Raw genomic sequence first — 23,918 nt, forward strand, 5'->3', positions numbered from 1 at the left:
TACCCAAGGTCAAGGCTGGCCTCCACCTTCTGCACACACAGCGGCCGCCTACTCCAGCCAAGGTGGCAGATCCTTTCTGGGAAACCCTGAGGAACCAGTTACAGTGCCTGCTTCCTCACCAAGGTTCCATGGAAAGTCATATAACCTTTCACGTTTCGTAAACAAGCTGCGGGTTGAACACGCAGTTACAGCCCCAAATGTATGCAATCCGACAAGCTGAATCGGCCATCTGAATGAATCAGAAGTCACACAGCCGACGTTCTATTTAGCAGCATCCAGAACTCACGCATCCCTTGCCACTGAACAGGCACCACTGTCAGAGGGTTTATGCAGCCCCTTGGCACACAGGAGACAGGAAGTGAGTCAACAACTCACTGAATCCGCGAGGTGGAGGGGCCGGCTGAAATCACCTCATCTCTCCCTTCACTTTGCAGCAGAGAAAGCGAAGGCTCAAATGGATTGAACGGATCTTACAGATTAAGGTAAGATCAAGTGTGCAGTGTCAGGCCATGTCAAAACAGGAGAAAAACCCTCTGGCCCTTTGCCTGGCACACTCAGCCTTCCTGCTCACGCTGGTGAAACCACACATTTATGGCCGCAAGTTCAAACAACCCGAATTACCCCCAGAAACACAGTCTTCTCCCCAGAGTAAAGCGTAAGAGATGAACCCATGGCCTGGAAACAGGGGGCATCCTTAATCCAGACAGTCATACTGAAGGATGCCACCTGTGGGCAAGGGACAGCCCTCCAACACAGAAGAGGACACAGTCTGGGCATTTCCAGCTCACAGGTATAAGTAGTCAAGCAAGTAAAAGTCCACCTTTTGATAATTACCAAATTATCCTAGAAGTAGGAGCAAAGTCTTAGGGAACATAGAAAAGGGAGGAATCCCTCTGAATGGATGAAGAAGACAGAAGCTATGGCTTCTGAAGGGGTTCAATTTCAAGTGTTCAAAGAAGGGGGAATAAAGGTCAGGGAGCATCTAAGCCTTCATTGTCTTCATGGCTGGAAGGAACCTGTTGAATGAATCTGTGCTCTTTCCTAGTAGTAATGTCAGACATTCTAGGTACTGAGCAGGAAATGGGATTAAATGAAGAATCAATAAAACAATAAACTTGGGCTTCCCTGGTGGCACAGTGGTTGACAGTCCGCCTGCCGATGCAGGGGACACGGGTTCGTGCCCCGGTCCGGGAAGATCCCACATGCCGCGGAGCGGCTGGGCCCGTGAGCCATGGCCACTGAGCCTGTGCGTCTGGAGCCTATGCTCCGCAACGGGAGAGGCCGCAACAGTGAGAGGCCCGTGTAACGCAAAAAAAAAAACCAACAAAACAATAAACTTAAGTTAATGCACAGTGTTCAAGTAAATAGATTCTTCTAAACATTTTCAAAAACAATAACCAAACATTTTATTCTTTGGGAAATAAAGCAAAATTAAAGTTTTCTTGTTATTGCGTTGAGTCTATAAGGGCAATCAGGATGTTCACCAGACATATTGCATCTTCACTTTTTAGGTACATTTTTATGAAAATTGGATCCTCTTTATATTATTTTAACCCATGTACCGTCACTGCCAAATTTCAGCCAAAAGAGGTTTAACACAAATGAATTAGTGCAACGTTTTTAGGAATGTCTTAATGAAAACACTGACCGCCCTCAAGTACAGAAACACTGCCAGATGCCACCTTCAGGTAACTGAGTAAGAAAATGACTTTATTACTCATAGGTTTTCATCGTATCTGAACTGAGATGAGATAGGATTTTATGGCTATATAAAATGACTTCATGGAATAAAATGGGAAAAAGCAAACATTGACGTATTTTACACATTTCAATAATGGTTCAGCTCCAGCGACCTTATTTTATATCTCTCTTCAAAGGGAACTGTTATTACACTTTTGTCTTTTTCCCCTTGTTTAGCTCCAGATCGCCTGGAGGGACCATAAAAATAAATGAAGTCCATTTGATAAAATTATCATTTACACAAAGGCAATATTAATTTTATCTGTCAGCAGGTTTTAAAACTAAGAGAAGGTTCATTCAATCTACTTCTGTAATAGGTAAATCAACAGGAATACTTTCTAAGAGTGAAAAAAAAAACCCTTAAATAACGGGTGTTTCAAGGCAATATAACTATATTGACAATTTCTAAAGGATTTCTCTAGAGAGAGGAAACTCATAGGGACAGAACAAAATAATCACATTATAAATGACTCTCATAATGTGACAATTACTATTCATAGCTCCCGTTCATTTTTAGGTGAGATAGGCAGGAGCTGCAGTGCCACTTTGTCTCTTGTCACCTAGAAGGTGTGATGTCTATGATGACCTGCAAAAGCATGCAACACTGGCAGGAAGAAAAGAATGCTCCCCAACGTTTCTGCTCTGGTCAGCGTCACTGGTCGCCTTCTGATTGCCAAGTCCGGTAAGCTGATGCAACTGGACATCTGTCACCATGGCATCTGCGCCCATGACCTCTCCAACTGAATATCTCCGCAAACCCTCTCCTCCCTGGTTTCCTTAACACCCCAATCTCCCTGTGTGCTTACTGCACCCAGAACTCTTACTCCCGTCTTCCCTTTAAATGAAAGTGCACCCCACCCCAATTTCTCTCTCTGAGGACTCACCCACCATTCTCTCCTCCTTCATCTTCCCAAAGGTCATGTGTCATTTTGTCTCTGTGTTCTGACAACTCTTCCCTTTTACCCATATTTAGAATCATGCCCCACTCCCCACCCTAACCAACCCTCTCTATTTCTCACGTCTACATGGTTAGCTGTTTTTGACAGGTTTCCCTGCCTCTAGTTCCAATTCTTAAGCTTCATCTCTGAGTAGCCTTCTCTGACTTTTTTCCACTCCCCACCCCATCCCCATGTGGCCCCTCTGTACATCAACACTCATTTCTACTATAGTCGTTATCACCCTGAACTACAATTGCCTGTGTGTGTGCCTCATTCTAAAATAGGCTGTGAAACTCTCAACCTCTGGACAATACAGGATGTAGTAGACACAAAAAGTTACCACCTGAGGAATGAGTTAATGGAGAAAAACAATGTAGATCAACATACACCTCTCTACCTTCTAATCAATATTTATGCTTCCATTAAAATGCAATTCTTGTTCCCTTTCCTTCTATGACTCTACTATTCATTGTCACAGATGTTTTATTCCTCTATTAAAATTCTCTTAACATCTGGTCCAAATATGAGGATTCCCACGGTTTTGAGAAATGTCCTTTCTAAATGTCATAATTTTCCAATTAGTGGTCAAAGGGATGAAGGGATTACTATAGGCAGACCAGCTAAAAAGAGGAAGTCTCCCAGGTCTGGAAACATGAAAGCACATGGAAGATATAACTGAAGTGTGTGAACCCTGAGGGGTTTGAGTAACTTATTCTGGCACACCATAATTTGCTGGAACCACTTGAAAAATCAAAAGACAAAAAAAAAAAAAAAGGAATATATTACAATTCACAGCAGAAGTAAATTCATTATTCTAGGGTGAAAATGCAAATACCTTGAAATTGTATCAGATAAATTTACAGATAATAGCCTACTGATACACTTGGGAAAACTAGGCTATTTAGTGAAAAGGCCTCTGATTGGTGTTTTCAGATTTCAGTTGGGAATGGCCCTTGTGTGTGATGTCTGATGATACCTATTAGGCCAGTGGACCAATACACCAAAGCTGATTCATTTGAGTTCAAATGTGTCGCACTCTTTGGTCTAAGGACAAAAAAGATAGACCTCAAGAGCACTCATTACATTTTTGGGGTCCGTTTATTAAAAACAAGAATAAGAAATCCTTACAAAAATAAAAAATAACTATATTGTACTGCATATTTGAAATTTGCTAAGAGAGTAGATCTTAAAAGTTCTCATCATAAGAAAAAACTACTGAGCCATATCATATCAAAATCAAAGATTCTGCTAATCGGAGTACAATAAAATACAAGAAACTGCAAAGAAGGTTATGTGGTGATGCACAGCATTAATACATCTCTTGTTTTCCTGAAATAAGCCTGTAAAATAAGTATTAGCATTCTCTCCTAGTCTACAGATGTGAAGACTCGAGGAGGTCCCACAGATAAACAGAAGAGCTAACAATTCTAACAGGTACATCCCTGGCTCCAAATAAATGGTCATCTCGCTACACTGAAGGTACCATCCCAGCGTATACCGCGTTTCTGCAGTTATCATTTATTGACTAGGAGTCGGGAGCTCTGCTAGACACATGGATCCTCTGGTTAAAAAAAATTAGCAGGTGCTCTATTTCTACCAACTGACTTCAGTTGGGCCTGAATATGTGTTTCCTGAGGGACAGAAATTTCGTGAAGTGACTGGCAGCATCATTCACCAATCCTGGAGCCTGAGACCTCACTGATCATAATTTAATCCAGATGGTGATGAATGTGCACCAGCCCTTGAACAACTATGAGATGGCCTTAGCATCTAGTGTCACCCTCTGCTCACCAACTACACATCCTCCTGGGAGCTCAAGTTATGGAAGAGCAACCATCAGCAGGTGAACATAGATGTGTATCTCAGCTCCAACCTGACCCTGACACTGCAACTTCCATCCTCTCTTCTCTTCTACTTGAGTGCAGAGAATTACCTCCAACCAAACATGGACCTAACAAACCCTCAGTTGCCCCTCTTCCCCAAATCTGCTTCCTGCCTGAGTCCTCCCCATAACAGCTAGAGTCATTTTGGCTTCTCTAATTCCCCCACCTGCCACTCTACACCATCAGTAAACCCTGTCCTATGGATCACACACCTGGCCCCCTCTCACCTCCATGGCTGCAATCCCACATGAAGCCACTTCCTCTCTCCCCTGGACTCAGCAGAAGCCTATCTAGTCGGGGTCTTGGGGCTTTCACGCTTGCCTCCCCTGCAACAAAGCCTATTATCTACATTACAACCAGAGCAATCTTTGTAAAGAGACTAAACAAGTCAAACTCAGAGAAGCAGAGAGTAGAATTGGCTGCCAAGGGCTGGGGAGTGGGAGAAACGGGGAGATATTGATCAAGGGGTACAAAGGTTCAGTTATGCAGGCTGGATACGTTCTGGAAATCTAATGGACAGCATGGTGACTATCATTAATAATAGCATATTGTGTGCTTGAAATGTGCTAAGAGAGTAGATCTGAAATGTCCTCACCACACACACACACACACACACACACACACACACACACACACACACAAAGGTAACTAGGTGACGTGATGGATATGCTCGTTAGTTTGACTGTGATAATCATTTCACAATGTGTACATATATCAAAACATCACGTTGCAGTTTGTCCTAATGATATGGTATGTTCATATGATTTCCTAATACTGGAGCACCTTTGCATTACAGGCCTAACTATAACTAAATCAAGGCAGATTGTTATTTTATTACAACTGATTAATTCACTTTACTAAGATCTTAAGTCAGTTGTGATTGTGTATTACCGTTTTTAGGTTTTGTTATCGAAGTTACGTAAGTTTCATAAAATTGTTTAGATAATTTTCCAATAAAATTTCCACCTTATTTGCTCTTAAAAAAAAACCAGAAAAATACATCATGTTGTACACTGTAAATATATGCAATCTTTATTTGTCAACTGTACCTCAATACAGCTGGAAACAAAGAATCAACAAAAATAAAACATCTGTATTCTTTAAAGGGTTGTCCCCACCCACTTCTGCACTTTCCCCAGCACTCCCATGCACCGTGCTGGGGCCATGCACACGCATACACGCATCTCTCTGGTATTTTCGCCCACCCAGCTCATCACCTTTCAGATGCCACTTGCTGGTCCTTAGGTCCAGAGGTTGTTTCTCTAAGTCCTTCCAAGGGGTCTCCTTCTCATTACTCAGGTGTCCTTCAATGTCACCTCCTCAGAAAGACCTCCCCAATCAGGCCAGCTGAAGCACAGCCTCTTCCCCTCTACCAGATTCCTCTACGTTCACTTCTTCAAGTCACTCAAAACTACGTGAAATCACTCAACTGATGTATCTGTTTATGGCCTGTTTAACCCACAAGAATATCAGAACTGGAGGACTGAGCCTGGGTCTTGCTTGCTGGATGTCCCCAGGACCCAGAAGACAGTATGATATTAAGTATTATCAACTGACCGACTAGATCCTAGAGGGGATAGAAACCAAGACATCCTTGAACTAAGTGATGGAAAAATCATTGTAAAGGCCTGGATACTTTCTGCCAGTGCCGCTGAGGAGTGCTCACGGCAAGTTTCAGGGGCGTTTCCATGGAAAACTACAAGTTCCCTCACAAGGAATCAATCTATTAGGTGAGATTTCAGGAGAACAAGTCAACGAAGACCATGAATTAGCAGCCACAGAAACATCGAACGATTAGCACATAATGCAACGCGGGGACACGCAGACGTGCTGTGAACACATGGTGTTTTATTCTTCAGTTCATTAGCCTGAAACGTGGAAAGGTCATTGAGGACATTACAATAAAGGTCTCCGTGGTTTAAAGTAATCCCCAACTGTGTTAAATTCTGCACTTCAAAATATTAAAAGCTATGTGATGGTGGATATGTTAATGGAAACACAAAAAGAATGATTCCTAAATACAAGTCCAGGAAAAGCAATGACAGATTGCATCAATTTGGCATGCTGTTCCTTAACGGTAAAGGGGGCTAAACACCGCTGCAGGATGCCTGCTTGCTTGATTTTGCCTTGTGAAAATTAAGAACTACCTATGGTACCCCTCAGCCTACAATGTCCCGGTGACCCGCCCTGCCCACCACCGCTAGTTTGGAAGAGGCAGCATTGCAGAGATGAAACATAGACACTGGACCCAGACCACCTGGGTTCCAATTAGCTCCAACAATAACCTTATGTCTCAGGTTCCATTATCTGTCATATGGAGATAAAAACCCGTAGCTTAAGATTATATGAGTTAATTTGAAAGAACATAGAAAATTCCCTAGCGATTAGGAAGCACTAAAAAAGTTTTAATAAGTAAGAGCTATTTAAAAAAATGCTTCTTAAATCTTGCAGGAAAAGAAAATCTCTAACCACCAAATTAGTGTCTTCCTACAAAGAGATGATAAAATCAGTTCACTGTTTAAAAAGAGCTGTGATGGTGGGTGGCCTCAGCCTTAGGAAAATTCCACATCTCCCCAGGAAGCTTGTAAAAGAACATTCATAGCAGCATTTTTCATAATAGCAAAGACCCAGAAATAATACAGGTGTCCACTAAGAGAATGGAAAATTTTATGGTATATCATATCACGGGGAAAATGGACGGACACCAGCTACATACAACATAAACAGATAATGGAAACATCACAGTGAGAGAAAAAGTCAAGAATAATATATAATATAGTAAATCACTATTTATTGCAAATAGACAAAGAAGCAAAACTAAACAATAAATTGAATTTGTTAAGACTATATTTAAACACAATATTGTAAATCAATTATATTTCAATTTTACAAAGATAATAAATATCATGGAAACATGTTTTAAGACAATTTAAAAATGTGACAAATGAAACATAAAAAATATATTTAAAAAGCAAGGAAACGTAAACAGAAACTTCACAGTCGTGCTCATGTGAAAGTGAATAAATAATTGAATGAACAATGGAGATAATTCACTATTTCATCACCTCTCCATGATCAAACCACTTGGATCAATTAGACTCACTAATCTCCTCAGCACCCCGCCCCCAGCTTGTCCACTTCCACCTTCCTGGCTGGAACACACTCTTCTATGTCTGTATGAGAACCTCATGCCTCCTCTGAGGTCCAGATCAAACACCAGCTCCCCCATTCCCATAACCACTTCCCCAGTGAGAAACAAGGTTGCCTCCACTGAGCCTCCTTGGGATACAACTGTCTCCACAGCCCTCAGCTCACACTGTCCAGCTTCTTCTGCCTGTGACATGGCATCCCTGCTGTATGGGAGGACCACGCAGGAGAGCCTGTGCCCTACTTGCTACTACTGTAGCCCCTCAAAGCCCACCACATTTTTTTGCACATAGAAAATGTCTAATATTTTTTGAATGAATGGGTCAACCAACCACTTACAAATAGTAGAAAGAAGGGTCCGGCTCACATAGGAGGAGGTTGGAGAACAGGTGAGTTTTGGAAGCATGGGAATCATGTGACTGAATTGGAAATAAAAAGATCACATTTGGGGCAGAGAAACAGAATAAAGTCTCAGGGTAGAATTTACTGAGAATGGGGGTAGTAAACACATTTATCTGCATGAAATTTAAAGACCAAAGATATAAGTAATGAAATCAAATAAATCATGGCACATCCATATCCTATTAGATAGTATACAGCTTGTAAAACCAATGTAGTAAAACTCTGTACACGGACGTAAAAATCCAATAATGATGCTGAGTAAGAAAATAAAGTGTAGATATTTATTTTTCTCTAGAGAGAGAAAAGAGAGAGAAAGAAAGAAAGGGGTCCCAGTTTTGACTGAAATAAACCAGATGATTTTTATGTTTATATGTTGACACTGGAGCCCTAATGTCCATCTTTAGATTCAGCTCAGGTTGACTCACTGGGTATAAGGGTTAGAAAATGATGGGAGAACAGGAGCTGAGGGCAGGACAGAAAGCAGGGCATGTTTAAAGAGGGAATGGTTAGAAGGTAGAAATGTTGACAGAGCAGAAGCCAACTTCCCATAAGGATTCTCCAAACAAAACAGGAAATTCCTATTATTCTCATTTGAAGTCGGGTGAAGAACACTTATGATGAAAATACATGACATGCTGGGGTAAACCATGAGTCAGTATAGACATTTCTACAACTGGGACCTCCAACTCCTTTACTTACTATACTCATTTTACCTGGGAAGAAAAGGGAATCTTCACTCTAGCTAAGAAAATGGGATTGGTTTTATCAGCCTTGACAGATGAACCATAACATGCAAAGCCCTCTGTTCCTACAGAGAGGAAATGATCAGGCGGACAGGCTTTGACAAATGCTTTCCATCCTGACACGGCCATCCTGAATTTTTGTTCTCAAAGTTGCCCCTTTAGCTTGGTAAATAGCACATACTGTGAAATCATTACAGGAAAGTTAGGTCACACGTTTGTTTTGTTGATATGGGATAGATTGTGTTTCCGGTTGAGTGCCTAGATGAAAGTGACATACCTTCTCTAACACCATATGTACGAGGCAAAATGTTATGCTTAATCTCGTTATTCTGGAAAATTCACGCGGTTCTCTTTGATTGCAACCACAGGACCACAAGAAGCAGGTCCTTACCCACAGAGATAAGACTGGAGGTGGACGAGGCTGTGTTTTCGCTCACAAACACTTCATTCTGGAAAGTAGGATGTTTTCCAAGCACAAAACTCGCTGTTTGAGGACACCCCCTTGCAGCAGGGACAGATCTATCGAGTTGGTAACTAATCTCATGAATCATAATAAATTGGCAAGTTATGGAAGAAAGCTACATATTTAAGAATTCCAAAAGAAAAGCTCGTCTCCACCTTGCAGAATCCGGTCTTGCTTTAACAATTGCTATTTTTGAAACGTGAACAACCAGGCACTTGGCGGTGGCTATGGCTGCTTGACTTTGACACACCAACACACACACACACACACACACACACACACACACACACACACAGAGAGAAAAATCTTAAGGGGCTTAAAAGTATTCATACACTTTGCTTTGGAGGTTTCACCTCTAGGACTTTCTCCAAAGGAATTCATCACATAAGTCAACAAAGATTTACTTCGAAATAGATCCCTGCTAGTCTGATTATTATGTATTACAACCATGATCTGGAAGCTTCTGTTTAGGGAAAGGGAAATATAAAATAAAGAAGATCAGGAAGGTCTGATCTGTTTTTAAGAGAAAAACAGGAAGAGGATACTGTTTTTAAGAGAAATTTTAAGGACATGAGAAATACTCAAGATACAATATTAAATGTATGGGCAGAAAACTAAACTCTGTGCCTAGCATATAAACAAGTGCATGTGTGCACACAAATGCGAGCTCACATGCATGGACACACAGACATTCTCATACTGACATGTAAACATACAAACGCTGGGAGCCTGGGTGCTGAGTCTGACTGGACATTGGATGCAAATCCCAGTTCAGTTTCTTGCTGGTTGTATGGCCTGTATTTCTGTCTTCAAGTGGAGATAACCTTTGAGGATTTAATTTTTTAACCAATGTGAAACACTTAGAACAATGCCAACCCCATTGTAAGTGCTCAATAATTGTTAGACACCACAACGTGGATCTGAATTGTTACAATTAACATCTGGAGGAAAATACACCCGATCATTACAATCATCTGAGATGTGCGGTTCTGCATAATTTTTTAATACTTTTGGGGGTTGTTTTGCAAGTTTGCTGCAGATGGGCATGTATAATTATTATCATCAGAAGAAGTGTTTACGTATTCTTTTACTGAGAAAATGCTACAGAGGAGAATCAAGATGGGTTGGGAATGTAAGTCCCCTCTCTGACTCTTTTCATCACCAAAGGACAGAAGCAGCTCTATCTAATAAGTCCAGTCTCTGAATATTTGTTACACGTGTCACGCTTGAAGATGCTAGCAAGAACAGGGAAGATGGCTTCGAAAATAACCATTAATTATTCTTAAAAGGACCAGATTCTTGTATCTCATCAGAGCTAGGTCACCCTATGAAAAGCATCTCCCTAACTCAGGAGCACCTACTACAACTGAGTGGTCCCCTTCTCAGAGAAGAGCTGATCAGTGCTGTAAGCTTCAGAGAAAAATACAACAGAACAAGATGACATACCCAAATTCTCTGGAGGAAATTCCTCATGGCCAAAGATTTTGCTCACAGTAGGAAACTAGAATTTAAATTAGATTCATTACCTAAGGAGTACAGTGACCCAAGACCTGCTGGCTGAAGCCAGCGCAGAAGAAAACAAATCGGGAAAAACAGGATAATGTTTGAAAGCCTATAAAAACCATGACAACAGTGTGGCATCAAATGTTAGATCAAACGAAGGGTGTTTGCGGTGGTCATCCACAGCTTCCTAAATGGAAGTCAGAGCTAAAGTGTTCAAAAGCATGTCGCTGGAGTCTTCATTTATCTTGTGAGTTTTTCCCATGCGCCATACTGAAGATAAAATACAATGAGATCATAACCCTTCAAAAGCTTAGTTTATCGTCCAATATTTTTCTGTAGTGGTTAATGGTGATTCTCAGAGATTAGAACAGAAGAGGTTACAGGAAGAGGCAAGAGTACAGACACATTGAGAAAACAATTTTCTAGCAGGTGAGAGCCACAGGTGAGTAGCCCGGTATAGCTTAGGATACCGAAGAGCTGCAATCCACGTGTGCGGGGGACCAACCCCTTCCGCCTCTAGGTAAGTAGTCTCCACCATTTACCAAATCTACCCACACAATGTTACTATTTTCTGCATGCAATGACAAGAAATACTTTGGAAAAAGCTGTGAGAGTTTGTGGATCACAGACCCGCGTTTTACCCAGTGAAGATACTATGACTCAGAGAACTCAAAACCTTTTGGCTGACAGTTACCAGCAGTCTAGAAAGGGGCAGCGCCAGAACATGAATTCACATGTGCTTGACTCAAAAACCACTGTGCCATCCTGTGTCGCCAGTGGTATAATGACCGACTGCTTTAGGCAGACTGACAACTTTGCAGCCGCAGAATACCAACTCCACTGGAGAAAGTCCCACACTTAAAAAATGTGTGGAGTGTATGCTACATTTCAAATGTAAGATGGTACTAAACTATTTGTCTCTCTGTAAAAATGAATCCCAATAGTCCAGCAATTCCACTTCTAGGTATATACCTAAGAAAAATTAAAACATATATCTACACAAAAACAGGTACATGAGTGGTGATAGTAGAATGATTCATAACAGTCCAAAAAAGAGGAAATAATGTGAAAGTCCACCAACTATTTAATGATGATTAGAAAAAGAAAATGTGGACTGTCCTACAATGGCATATGATTCAGCTAGAAAAAAGAATAAAGTGCTGATACATTCACAACCTGGATGAACCTTGAAAACATTATGCTAAGTGAAAGAAGCCAATTACAAAAGGCTGCATATTCTATGATTCCATTCATATGAAATGTCTAGAAGAGGAAAATCCATAGAAACAGAATATACGGGGCTTGGGGAAAACAAATGAGGAAATTTTGCTAATGGATACAGGTTTTCTTTCGGAGGTGATGAAAATATTCTAAAATTAAATGGTGGTGACTGCACAACTCTGTGAATATATGAAAAGAGCTGTAAACTTTAAAAGGGTGAATTTTATGGGATGTGAATTATATATCAAGTAAAGTTATTATAAAAAAATTCCAAATTCCAACTCAGGCTACCATGTTCTTGTGATGATGAAGCTAGGAGTAGAGAAAGAAGGTTTGTGTACAGCTGATTTCCAGGAGGGATCTTAGGGGATCTTTTCAGTTTAGGAGACGAGGGCCACCAGCAGTGATGGAGGTGGCAGTGATGGTGGGGACCCCGTAAGTAAGGAGAGACCTCTTCATATATAGAGCTTTTCATAGGCTGGAAAGAGCTGTGAGAGTTTGTGAATCACAGACCTGCGTTTTATTCAGTCAAGATACTATGACTCAGGGAACTCAAAACCTTTTGGCTGAAGGTTACCAGCAGTCTAGAAAGGGGCAGCACCAGAACGTGACATAAATGGGGGCGGGGGGCAAGGGTGGATGAATTACTGGTGTATAAAGAAGTAAAAGAGCCATACAAGGGCTTCCCTGGTGGCGCCGTGGTTGAGAGTCCGCCTGCCGATGCAGGGGACACGGGTTCGTGCCCCGGTCCGGGAAGATCCCACATGCCGCGGAGCGGCTGGGCCCGTGAGCCGCGGCCGCTGAGCCTGCGCGTCCAGAGCCTGTGCTCCGCAACGGGAGAGGCCGCAACAGTGAGAGGCCGCAACAGTGAGAGGCCCGAAGAGTCATACAAAACCCAATCTGAAATTGACATTGTTATTCAATACTTTGAGGTCAAAGCACATTTTTAGGTTGAAATGCACTAATTATCCAGATAGCTTGTTGCCACATACATACTCATGAAACAACTGACTCTGCAATAAATTTAAATATCTTTCACTATTTATAATGAAAAATTACTTTATAATTTATATTATCCATCATTAGGGATTACCTCATCATTTATATTACTTATATTCTATTACTTAATAATTGTATTGGTGGAGAACTGGCTCTAAGCCCAAGAGTTGATGTCCCCAACATGCCATGTGCATGCACCTTTGGACAATCTCTAAAGACTATGCCCACACTTCCTCACCCAAACATATTTAATAGAAATTCCTATTCTTTTCCCAGTGTTTTTCCAATGTGAGAGCAATTATATCAGATAGCTAAGGAAAATTTTTACAGTACTGTATTTCTCATTTTCCAAAGAGAAAAGTAAACAGAAGAACCAATGAGCATGAAGGTGGCTGGGTGGCATCTGCACCCTTGGTCCTCTTCTCAGCCTTTAAATATTAGTCTCACCCCTCCCTCCACTGTCCCCACAGCATGAGGTCACAGAGTGCTGTGAACCGTCAAATTAGCATTTCAGATCACAAGAGAGTACTATTTTCCCCAAATCACAACCCTATATAAATCTCTAGCCAGCGTATCTTTACAAATCTATTCCTAGACCACAGAGCAAGATTCTCACCCTATGGGGATTTTCTGGGCAGGATTCTGAGCACATGGGAGTTTTCCTACGGAATTCAAGGATAAGAATAGGCCTGGGGTTGCTAGCTAAGCACAACACAGCCTAACAAACAGCTGCCTCTTCTGACTGTCACCATTCCTTCCAGAGCAACGTCTCTGAGCAGGCCAAGCGTGTCTTCAGCACACTCTGATAAACCAAATGCAAGCCTGTCCCAGTCCAAGTGGGCTCCACATATGGCTCACTAGACAGTCCTCTGCACTGGTCTACAGCATGGAGACTTGTGTCCTTATTTGCTGTAACCACGTGCTTAAAATGATTAACTCTGCACACAAACACTCTCTCTCTCTCTCTCTCTCTCTCTCTCTCTTTCTCTCTCTCTCTCTCTCTCTCACACACACACACACACACACACACACACATACACAGGACTCAGATGTCTAAACCCTTTCCTCTTGGCCCACTCTTTTCACTGAATGTCAGAACCCGTGAAGGAGGATCCATGAAACACCCACATATCTTATTATTAATAAAGTGATTTTGCCCATGGCCAGGGGCTAATTAGTTCCACGTAAACATACAATCACAGAGCAACAAAGGACTTTGATATTTTGTCTCATCTACTGACACTTCTCTGGAATTTTTAGAAGCAGCATGTTTCAAACTCGTCGTCCATCTCAGAAGAGATGCTACAGCTTTATCTCAAATCGGATTATTCCACAGGTCTAGCCAACGACTTTGGGAATCAGACAGATGTGAGTTTGAATTCAGCCTACCTTCTAGCTTGAGAACTTTGGAAGAGTTTCCTAACCTTTGCCAACTCTCTATCCTCATCTAAAATACTAGGACCATCTAACTGTCATGGTTTGTGTGAGGACCACACAAGCTCATGCTTTTAATGCTCCCAACACGTCACCAGGCATATATTAACGATACATGGTGAATGCCCCTCTCTCCCTGCCCCAGCCAGTGTTCTGGTTGAATCATGACTTGCTTTTTCTTTCTCTTCCATCTATCCCCAAAATGGTTTAAATGCCTCTGTCCTGACCCTCTGCATTTGATCCTGGGGACAGTCCCTGAGCATGGCTGGCAAGACGCAACACAATCTTACTCCAAACTCCCGTCTCATCCTCCACCAGGCACCACGCATGATTCAGAATTCTTCAGACACCAGCATGCTTACCCGTACACACCCTTTCACTCTTTACGCTCAGAATGGCTTCTCCCAACTACAACTCCTCCTATCCTGTGAAGGCCCACCTCAGATGCATCTGCAACAGCATGTTTATTTACCCACTCTCATCCCACATGAGAACTAGTTGTTCCTTGGACCTTGCACTCAAAACCCATTGCGTGTATCTTTTATCACGCCACTTACAAAGTGATATAATTCTTCATGGACTTGGTATCCTCAATACAGCATCAGCCCATGGGCAGAGACAGTCTTATGAGTAGACTTTATTTTTATCACAATAGACAACTTAGATATTAAACATTATGGAGACACAGTTAATGTTTGTGAGACAAATGAGGAGGTACAGGAGTGGTTGGGAAGTCCAGCTCCACCATCAGCCTTCCTCAAAGTCATAAAGTCAAGTGGTTTCAACTAGTCCTCTCATATATATATATGGGAGAAAAGCAGGCCTAAGTTTGCAGCTTGGTTACCCATAACTTGCTAATACCAATGATAAATCTCTAAGCCAAGGCTAAACCATTTATAAGATTTAGTAACAGCTCAAGGTATCTAACACTATATCACTAGGTTCCTTATTTAATCAAATTATTTTGAAATGTATATTTGCAACGATGAGTGATTAGAAGGCTCCTCTTATAAAGGATCATTCCAGTGTCCCATTGGCACATAATTTGAAGACAAATAATTTCCCCTTATTAGGCAGAAATCATGATTAGACTAACCTCTGATAGCTAGTTCTTGAGATCACAGGATGAAAATAACCACAAATGAATGAACAAACACTAAGGCCTTCCAGGTAGACCATCTCAGGTGACCTCCAAAGGTTAACTCATGTAAGGGGGATGCTGGCATTCCAACCCTAAACCAACAAGCAATGGGCTGTTTGGCTGTCTCCCTCTTTCCAACAGGTACTAGATTCCAGAAGGGATTATACAGCCGCCCAAAGAAAGGGTGACTAGAGGGTAACCAGCTCTCAGGCATGTTCTCTCACTGATTTACTAAGGAGCCATGTGGTTTGGAAGCAGTTTCTAGAGTTACAGAAAGTTAATCAAGATACTCATTATTTTATCCTACCGTGAAATAACAGGCCCAAGCAGCCAACTCCAGGAACGTCCCCGGAGACTGTGTTTGCACACGTCAGGAAACAAAGCAGGGTGTTCAAAACACCTGCTGTTACAGCATTTGTGTCCCTTCAGAGAATCTGAATAACACTTAGAAAATGGCTTCACAGAGAAATGGTCTCCCCAGAGATCCAAAATTCTGCAGGAATCCCACAACGGGGACTGTCCTACATGCTCTCACAGAAATCCTCCCTATCATCCAGGGGCTATGGCTTGGTCTATCTCAGGGCTTCTCAGACTTTCCATTCATACGCAGCACCTTTCCTAATTTTAAGCCATATTTAAAGGTAAGTTTCTGAAGGTCCAGGACAGCATTCCTTCCACACCTGGTCACCTTCCTTCACTCTCATGGAACTGAATGATTTATAATGTATAAAAGCCAGTGGGGTTCCAGTGGAGAGACACAGTGAGAAGAATACATTACTTGGAGCTGGGCAGACGTGAGCCAAACACAGAAATAAAAACCTTGGCTCAGTGACTTCAGCTCTGTGAGGTGAAATAAGGATACCACGCCCACCTCGCTGGATGATTTGCAAGGACTAAATGAGCTAATATAATAACCTGCAAAAGGTTGCCAGGGTGCCTGGTGCCCAGCTGAGGTCAATCATGAATTCGTTTGCATGGTCTTTTAAAAGGGGGACTTTGAATCTTCTAGATTCTCTTCCATATCACCCATTACTCCTTACTGCTGAATGGACTACCTGGAGGACGTGTGTGGATAGACAATGTCTGTAAGAGGGGACACCAGAATAGCTGCCCTAAGTACACACAGCCTACATCTTACACATTCACATGACAGGCCAGCAGGAGAAAGGGACCCACAGGCCAGCAGAAATGACCAAGAATGATGAACGTCTGGGCTCTCCCTTTACCTACCAGGAAAAAAGGAACTTTGGTTTTCTAATTCCCCATGATGATGCTAATTCATGTCCCCTGGCTTAACTAGTCAGAGAAATGGACATGGGAGAAAGAATTTGTTAGAAATTAGATAAACAGAACACAGTGAAAATGACACCACCAAATCAGCTCTGTCTCAGAGGGCTTCACACACCCAAGAGCGGGAACCGTCCAAATAGATACATTTTCCTAAAGGCAACTGCTTACTCATCATTAAGTTTGGCAAAGTCATGGATATCTATTTATAATATCATAAGAAAAAGAGAGCATAACATAGGCGTTTCAAAGTTTGGCTAGAGGGAATAGTCTCATAAAGACTCTACCCTAGATTTATTAAAAATAAATACAATAATTAAAGCCTAGAGAAGTAGAAAGCTAAAAATATTTCCTCAGACATGAAACAAACTATCCTCATGTCAATATTCAAATCCAGTGAGATTTGAATGTATTTCTGCTTTGACAGTAAAAGAAACACTGATTTTTCTCTTCGATGAAAGGAATTATGGATATCAAAAAATAGTATTTTGATTTGTACAAATGCTTCAAGTATCAAACTTAACCAAATTTGGGAAGAATAAACACATACATAAGTTGATTACTAAGAATTGATAAAAACACCAAGTGGAAATGCGTAAGATAGCTGTAGCCTTAACATTTAAACTGGAAATGTTTGTATCTAGAGAACAGACAGAGGAGATATAAAAAGAAATTAGTCCAGTGCAAGAAGGTTTCTTGTGCTACACAGATTTCAAAGAGGTCTTCAAGTAAAGATTAGATGTTCACTGTCATGAAATTTGGAAAATGGAAAACAGATTCTAGAATGAGAAATTTATTCTATCAAATTTCTCATAGAATAACCACTACATACCAGAGTTTCTTAACTGCAGCATTATTGGCATTTGTTGGGGCAGGGATGTTGCGGGGGGAGCTGTCTGAGCACTGGAGGCTGTTTAGCAGTATTGCTCCCCTCTACCTAGGAGATGCCAGTAGCTCAAGACAATAGTCTTGACAATCAAAATGTCTCTAGACATTGACAAATATCCCTGGTTTGGGCGCGTGGGTGGGGCCTGGCATCACCCTCCCTCCCACTGAGATCACTGCTACATACAAAGTTAGTATCTCAAAGAAGTTTCCGAGTTGTGACATAACAGGAGGACTACACATAAAAAGGGAGCGTACCAATCTTTTCTTCGTACTTCCATTTTCTTGTCTACTTACTGTGCCAATATGATCCCGTAAACAGAATGTGCTACACATATTAATGCAAACCGTATCCTAATCTGTACAACACACAATTTCGCCACAATGAACCATGGGTTTCACAAAATAGTTATATAACGGAAACCAGATAAATGTGCTTGTTACCACAGTAGCAAAGACAGCACAGTTTGGTAAATGAAATGAACACTGTCAAAATTTGTAAGCAAGGCCTTCACCTAATCCATTTCAAAAACCTGAACAGGAACCCTGAATGTCCTAAAGAAGCGTCCTTTGATCTCTCTCAGCTACCTGGCTGCTTTTGTCTCGCTTTGCAGATGGGTAACAGAATTAGAAGCCAAGTACGTACCCGCGGAAGAGGCTATATGACCTTCACAGGGGTCAGCCATGAAGTATAAGAAGAAAGAAAGGTAGCTGCCTATCCCCACCTCTCTTCTCCCCTTGCAGCTAAGGGCTTTCTGCCTTCAGTCCCAAGAGTCAACTGAGCCTTTTCTTATCAATTGGCCTGGAAGCTCTGGGTGGGGACAGCACAATAGTTACTTAAGATAAAGAGGAGAGTCTCCTGTCCTGTCCCAGTACCATCACCACCACCCCGCCATCATCACCACCATTATCAACATCAAAACCACCATCCCACCATTAACACCATCAAAACCACCATCCCACCATTAACATCACTTCCACCATCAATACCACCACCATGATGATCACCACCACCACTGTTTCCATCATCAGTACCACCACCATCACCACCATCACGATCACCACCACCACCATTTCCATCATCAGTACCACCACCATCACCACCATCACCATCACCACCATCACCATCACCACCACCACCATTTCCATCATCAGTACCACCACCATCACCATCACCACTACCATTAGCTGGAAGGTACAATTCCTATAGCAAGGAATCCTGCAACCCTGCATTGTGCTCCAGCACAAGCTAAGCCCTTCTTAGACATAAGCCCACTAAAGTTTCCCAGCACACACTTCTTACCCACACTAGACTTTTCCACTTCTAGAACGTCAATATTTCCAAAACTTGCCCAAGTTGTTTTCTTGGCCTGCAACTTCTGCTCTACACAAATCCTTAATCTACCACTTTATGAAGCCAAGGTGGAAACACATTGGACATGCAGAAAATACTGAAACTGTTCACAAATTGCAGAAATTCTCTCCATGTTACAAAGCAAGCTTTCCAGTGGATGAGCACTCATTTATTTAACTCTTACACAGTGCTTCCAGGTGCCAGGTGCTGTTCTTAATATTTTACAGTTATTAACCATCTTGCTCCTATAACAACCCAATGAAACAACTACTATCATTATTATCCTCTTTTTAAACTAATAGACTTTATATTAATTTTACATATATTAATTATGGATAATTAATATATCAGTTTATATTTTTAAAGCTGCTTTCATTTCGTCATAAAATTGAGGGAAATGTAGAGATTTCCCACGTGCCACTTGACCTCACACATGCAGAGCCTCCCCACAATCAACATCCTCCACCAGAGTGAACCTACACTGACCAACCGTTATCGCCAGAAGCTACAGTCCTCTTTTCACAGATGAGGAAACTGAGGCACGGGGACATTACGAAACTTGCCTATGGTCATAGTAAACGGCAGAGCTGAGATTCGAACCCAGGAAGCAGTCTCTCCAGGGTCTCTAAACCACTCCAGTCTGCAGCCACTCTAAACTGAAAACAGTTCCAAAGCTAATTTTATGTTATACCTTTTGTAATATGTAATACTTTTTGTAAATTTGTAAGTTACACTTTTTAAATAAATGTCACAGACTCATACCGAGCTCCAGGAACCTTCGGTCTGCTGATTTGCAGTCTTTTTTCCTAACAACAGAACCCTATGTTCAAAAGCCTTGAGCCCTCCGCCCAGAGCACTTTGGGGTAAATCTGGGGCCATTTTAAACACAGTTTAGAAACCACCGATTTTACTTCGACCTTTTCTTTTTGCAGACACAGACACTGAGGCCGCAAGAGGGAAAGTTGTTTGCCAGAGAACCACGGAGCTAGCTGATAACAGAGCTGAAACAAGGACACAGGAGTTCTGGTACCAACCAGCCACGCTTCAATTATTCCTTGGCACCCTGGCTAATCGACAAAAACATAAAAGTGCAGTTTATTATCTGAACGTTTAGAGATGTGGCTAAAGACACATGGAAACAATTCCACAGGAAAACCAAAAGATAACCACTCACTCAAACATGCCTCTCTAAACCTTCAGGGTCAAATAACCTAGTGTGAAATCTAGGACCCGGGGCTGTATCTCTCAGCTATGGAGTCCAAAGCCCTTTTCAGGCAAATCTGGGCAACCAAGTCACCTGCACAGTTGGCCAGGGAGAAACTAGAACAAAAACTTCGGGGATCTGAGTTGATGGCTGGGCAAGAACTAAAACCCGGGTCCTCTGTCTGTCTGTCCATCGGTGTCCAATGTACCCACAGCCCCAGGCTCTCCCTCCCAGCCCACACCTGGGAAGAGCCATTTACCTGCGTGTGGAGGAGACACAGCGGCTCCCAGGTAGCTGCTCCGTAATTGATCTACGAGTTGACCTTGAGACCTTCACATCTTAAACCTTTCCATGACTAAGTTCCTCCCTGCGGATAAGTATTCCTCCCTCCCTGAGGAGTTGTTGCGAAATGATTGAACACACCTGGCCACGGAGTGAAAGTGCCTCAGACAGAGGCACGAGATGGGGTGTCTGTGCTGTTACCAGGACGGTTTCCGTCCCTCATTCATGCAGCTGCTCACACCAAAGTCTCCAGGCAGAGAAAAAGATTTCTGGAAAAACTGTGGTTTTAACAAATGAGTAAGACCACCTACTGCTCTGTGGTCTCACACTGAGATTAAGTGTGATCCTATATCCTTTGCTTAGGGTTTTTTCCCCTAGATCCAGGCATGATGCAAGCTTAATAAAAAATGTTATGTATCTTCCTGTAAAAATAATTTGATAGGAAAAAAACTCTTTTCGCTTTTATTTTATCATGAGAATTTTTCTTTCCTAGAAACTTAATTAAAAGTTAGTGCTAGAGGGCTTCCCTGGTGGCACAGTGGTTGGGCGTCCACCTGCCAATGCAGGGGACACGGGTTCAAGCCCTGGTCCGGGAAGATCCCACATGCTACAGAGCAACTAAGCCTGTGCACCACAACTACTGAGCCTGCGTGACTAGAGCCCATGCTCTGCAACAAGAGAAGCCACCGCCATGAGAAGCCCGTGCACCGCAAGGAAGAGTAGCCCCTGAGCACCGCAAGGAAGAGTAGCCCCCGCTCGCCGCAACTAGAGGAAGCCCATGCACAGCAATGAAGACCCAACACTGCCAAAAATAAATAAACAAAAAATAAATAAATTTATTAAAAAAAAAAAGTTAGTGCTAGAGGTTTTATTTTCTGGCATCTTTCATTTGTTCTCATTAAATAAAGTGTATAAATAAGAGATAAGCATGTACCTACACCTATAATAGGGCAAAAGAAATCGTACGGTTGTGTCAGTCTATTTATTAGCAAGTAAAAAATGATAACAATAATGATAAAGAACTCCAGTGAGAGCCTAAGATCTTATTAAAATTATCCTATGTGTAACTAATAAATTTTCTCTGACATTACATGGGCTCCAAAAGGTAGGACCTTTCTTTATTCACCTTCTCAAAGCATTTTGTTCCATTTTCCTGGGGCTGTTTTAATGTTTGGTTTCCCTGGGCAGTCAGCTGTCAATCTCCCCAGGATTGGGATTTCCATTTCATTGGTCTTTAATCTTGCAAAGCATCCAGGCTATTCTTTTCATAGATTATAAATAAGCAAATAAAACAATCTGCAAGTAAGGAAAAAAAGGCATACAAGCTGCTTACACTTCCACAGCAAAGCATTCTGTACCTACTCACTTTATTTATTCTTGAGTTACAGCAAATGACAATTTCCATCTGGACGTTTTTTTCATAAAAGGCATTTTGCATCTCATCCTGTGATAATTTGAAAAACTGTGTACACTGTGTAACCATAAATAAAATAGCTTACAGCACCACTCCAAAAATTATTCTCCAACGTCATGCATACTAAAGCTAGCTGTTCCAGCCCAGCCAAAAGAAACAGCGTCAGATGGCTGCACGATGGACGGGAAGAAATAAAATGGCATGTCTCTGGCATGTTCTCTGCTATGCTGCCGATTATCTTGTGGGGCTCCAGACTTTGATAAATCTTCTTAATTGGACACTTAGCCTGGCCACTGGGTTAAAGCAGTCAAGTAAGAGAAGACTCTTTGTCATCCATTTGTACTCTGTGCCTTGTCTATACCATGGGTATCCTCTGAATTCAGCCACTTCAGGGGCCATACATATCCAGCCCATATCCAAGCAACATCAAGTGAAAGCAAAAGTGTGACCCCAGCTGCAGCCTGATAAAAGCCACCTGTCTCACATATACTATTCTCAACTACAATAAGCTGGGCAATTCTCTTAAGTCACCCATAGACTGATAGTCAAGTCACATCATTACCATGTTTCACCCACTGCCAGAAGGATGGCTCATCCCCAACTCAAAGAATTAAACTGTGCTGTGAACTACCCACAAGGAAGGGATGGAAGAAGAAAGAAAGAAAGTTAAACTTGTGCCCACCAAGTAGAAAGACTTACATTGAATATACAGTTATGATTAGAAAATACCACAAATTATAATTTACAGGAGGATAAACTGAGGCTCAGTAAGGTCAAATGATATTGTGACTGCCAGTACTAGAGCTGTATTTAGAATGAGACACAGGGTCTTAGCTAAATCCATCCCTGGAATTAAAAGACAGTCTCCTTCAAGAAGGCTGTGTCCTGTCCTTGTAAATGATGGTGGAAATTCAATCTTGTCATGGATTCCTTTACCCTTCTCTTCTTCTGCTGCTTGTTCCCATTAAGCTAGAGAATTCTTTCTATGAAAAAAAAATATAGTCAACCACTTCCCAGATTATCCTATATGTAAATGACTTATCTTTGGAATGGCTATCTTGATTGACTAAGAATCTTTAGACTTTCATATTAAGAGCATCACATAAAGCAAGGAACTATGAACCACTTTTACTGTGATTCCTCTACCACTTTACTATTGTTTTCAACACTGAACAGTCCCCATTGTTAATATTTTCCTGTATAAAGAGACTTCATTACCAAAACACAGAGTTCATCCATCCATCCATCCATCAGCAATCTCTGGTGTTTCATCCACAGTGTCTACCATTCCATATAACCCACCATGTGAAATGTATGTGGAATTATTGCTAGCAGGTGGTAAAACAAAATCTGCATTCCCAGCTAGGGGCCATGAGGTCAGGCGGCCATGTGTTGGGCTCCTTGGGGCCAGAGTGAAGAAAACTCTGGGAATGACAGGCACGTCCCCAGGAGAATGGGATATAACATTATCCAATGACAGGACAGTGGGCAAACATCTTTCCCTAAATCACTATTAGAGTACTCCAGGGAAAGAGAAAGGGCATGACTTAAACATATACCACCTATGATAGCAAATGTAAAAGTATATACTTGCTAGAGATGGGACTAATTGGAAATAAGGGAGTTGGGCTGAGAAGAGTGAGAAGGAATTCAACCGGCTTCTGCAGACTTAGATGAGATTTAGAAAGTTTAGGTGAGGAGTATGTAAGGCTTACATGGCATGCCCGTGCTATCGGGGAGGGTGGAGCTAGGACTCACATCAATGGCCTGGTGTACATTGCTATGTTGGGATACCTTCTGGTACATTCAGTCCGACCTCCTAAAGGAAGAAGCGCAAGACTTACAATAGTATGAATTGGAAAGAATGAAGAGGTGAGC

At 41.8% G+C, this 23,918-nt stretch overlaps 1 protein-coding gene and 1 long non-coding RNA gene across 6 annotated transcripts in view; one reads left to right on the forward strand and one right to left on the reverse strand.

Moving 5' to 3' along the window:
- SEMA5A (semaphorin 5A) overlaps positions 1–23,918 on the reverse strand; it is a 479,761-nt gene that overhangs the window by 312,227 nt on the left and 143,616 nt on the right. Inside the window, exon 1 of one of the 5 annotated variants that reach the window (XM_019951070.3) lies at positions 20,604–20,744. The exons of the other annotated variants lie outside the window; for them this stretch is intronic. The gene's annotated coding sequence lies outside the window, so the exon portion shown is untranslated. Of the gene's footprint in view, positions 1–20,603; positions 20,745–23,918 lie in introns of those variants that run through there. 5 annotated transcript variants of the gene reach the window in all.
- On the forward strand, positions 224–7,288 carry LOC141278257 (uncharacterized). The gene is made up of 3 exons (XR_012330614.1): positions 224–482; positions 2,258–2,422; positions 4,050–7,288. It is a non-coding gene; the product is annotated as an uncharacterized lncRNA (long non-coding RNA).

The sequence above is a fragment of the Tursiops truncatus genome, chromosome 3, assembly GCF_011762595.2.
Source record: "Tursiops truncatus isolate mTurTru1 chromosome 3, mTurTru1.mat.Y, whole genome shotgun sequence".
NCBI classification, from domain to species: Eukaryota; Metazoa; Chordata; class Mammalia; order Artiodactyla; family Delphinidae; genus Tursiops; species Tursiops truncatus.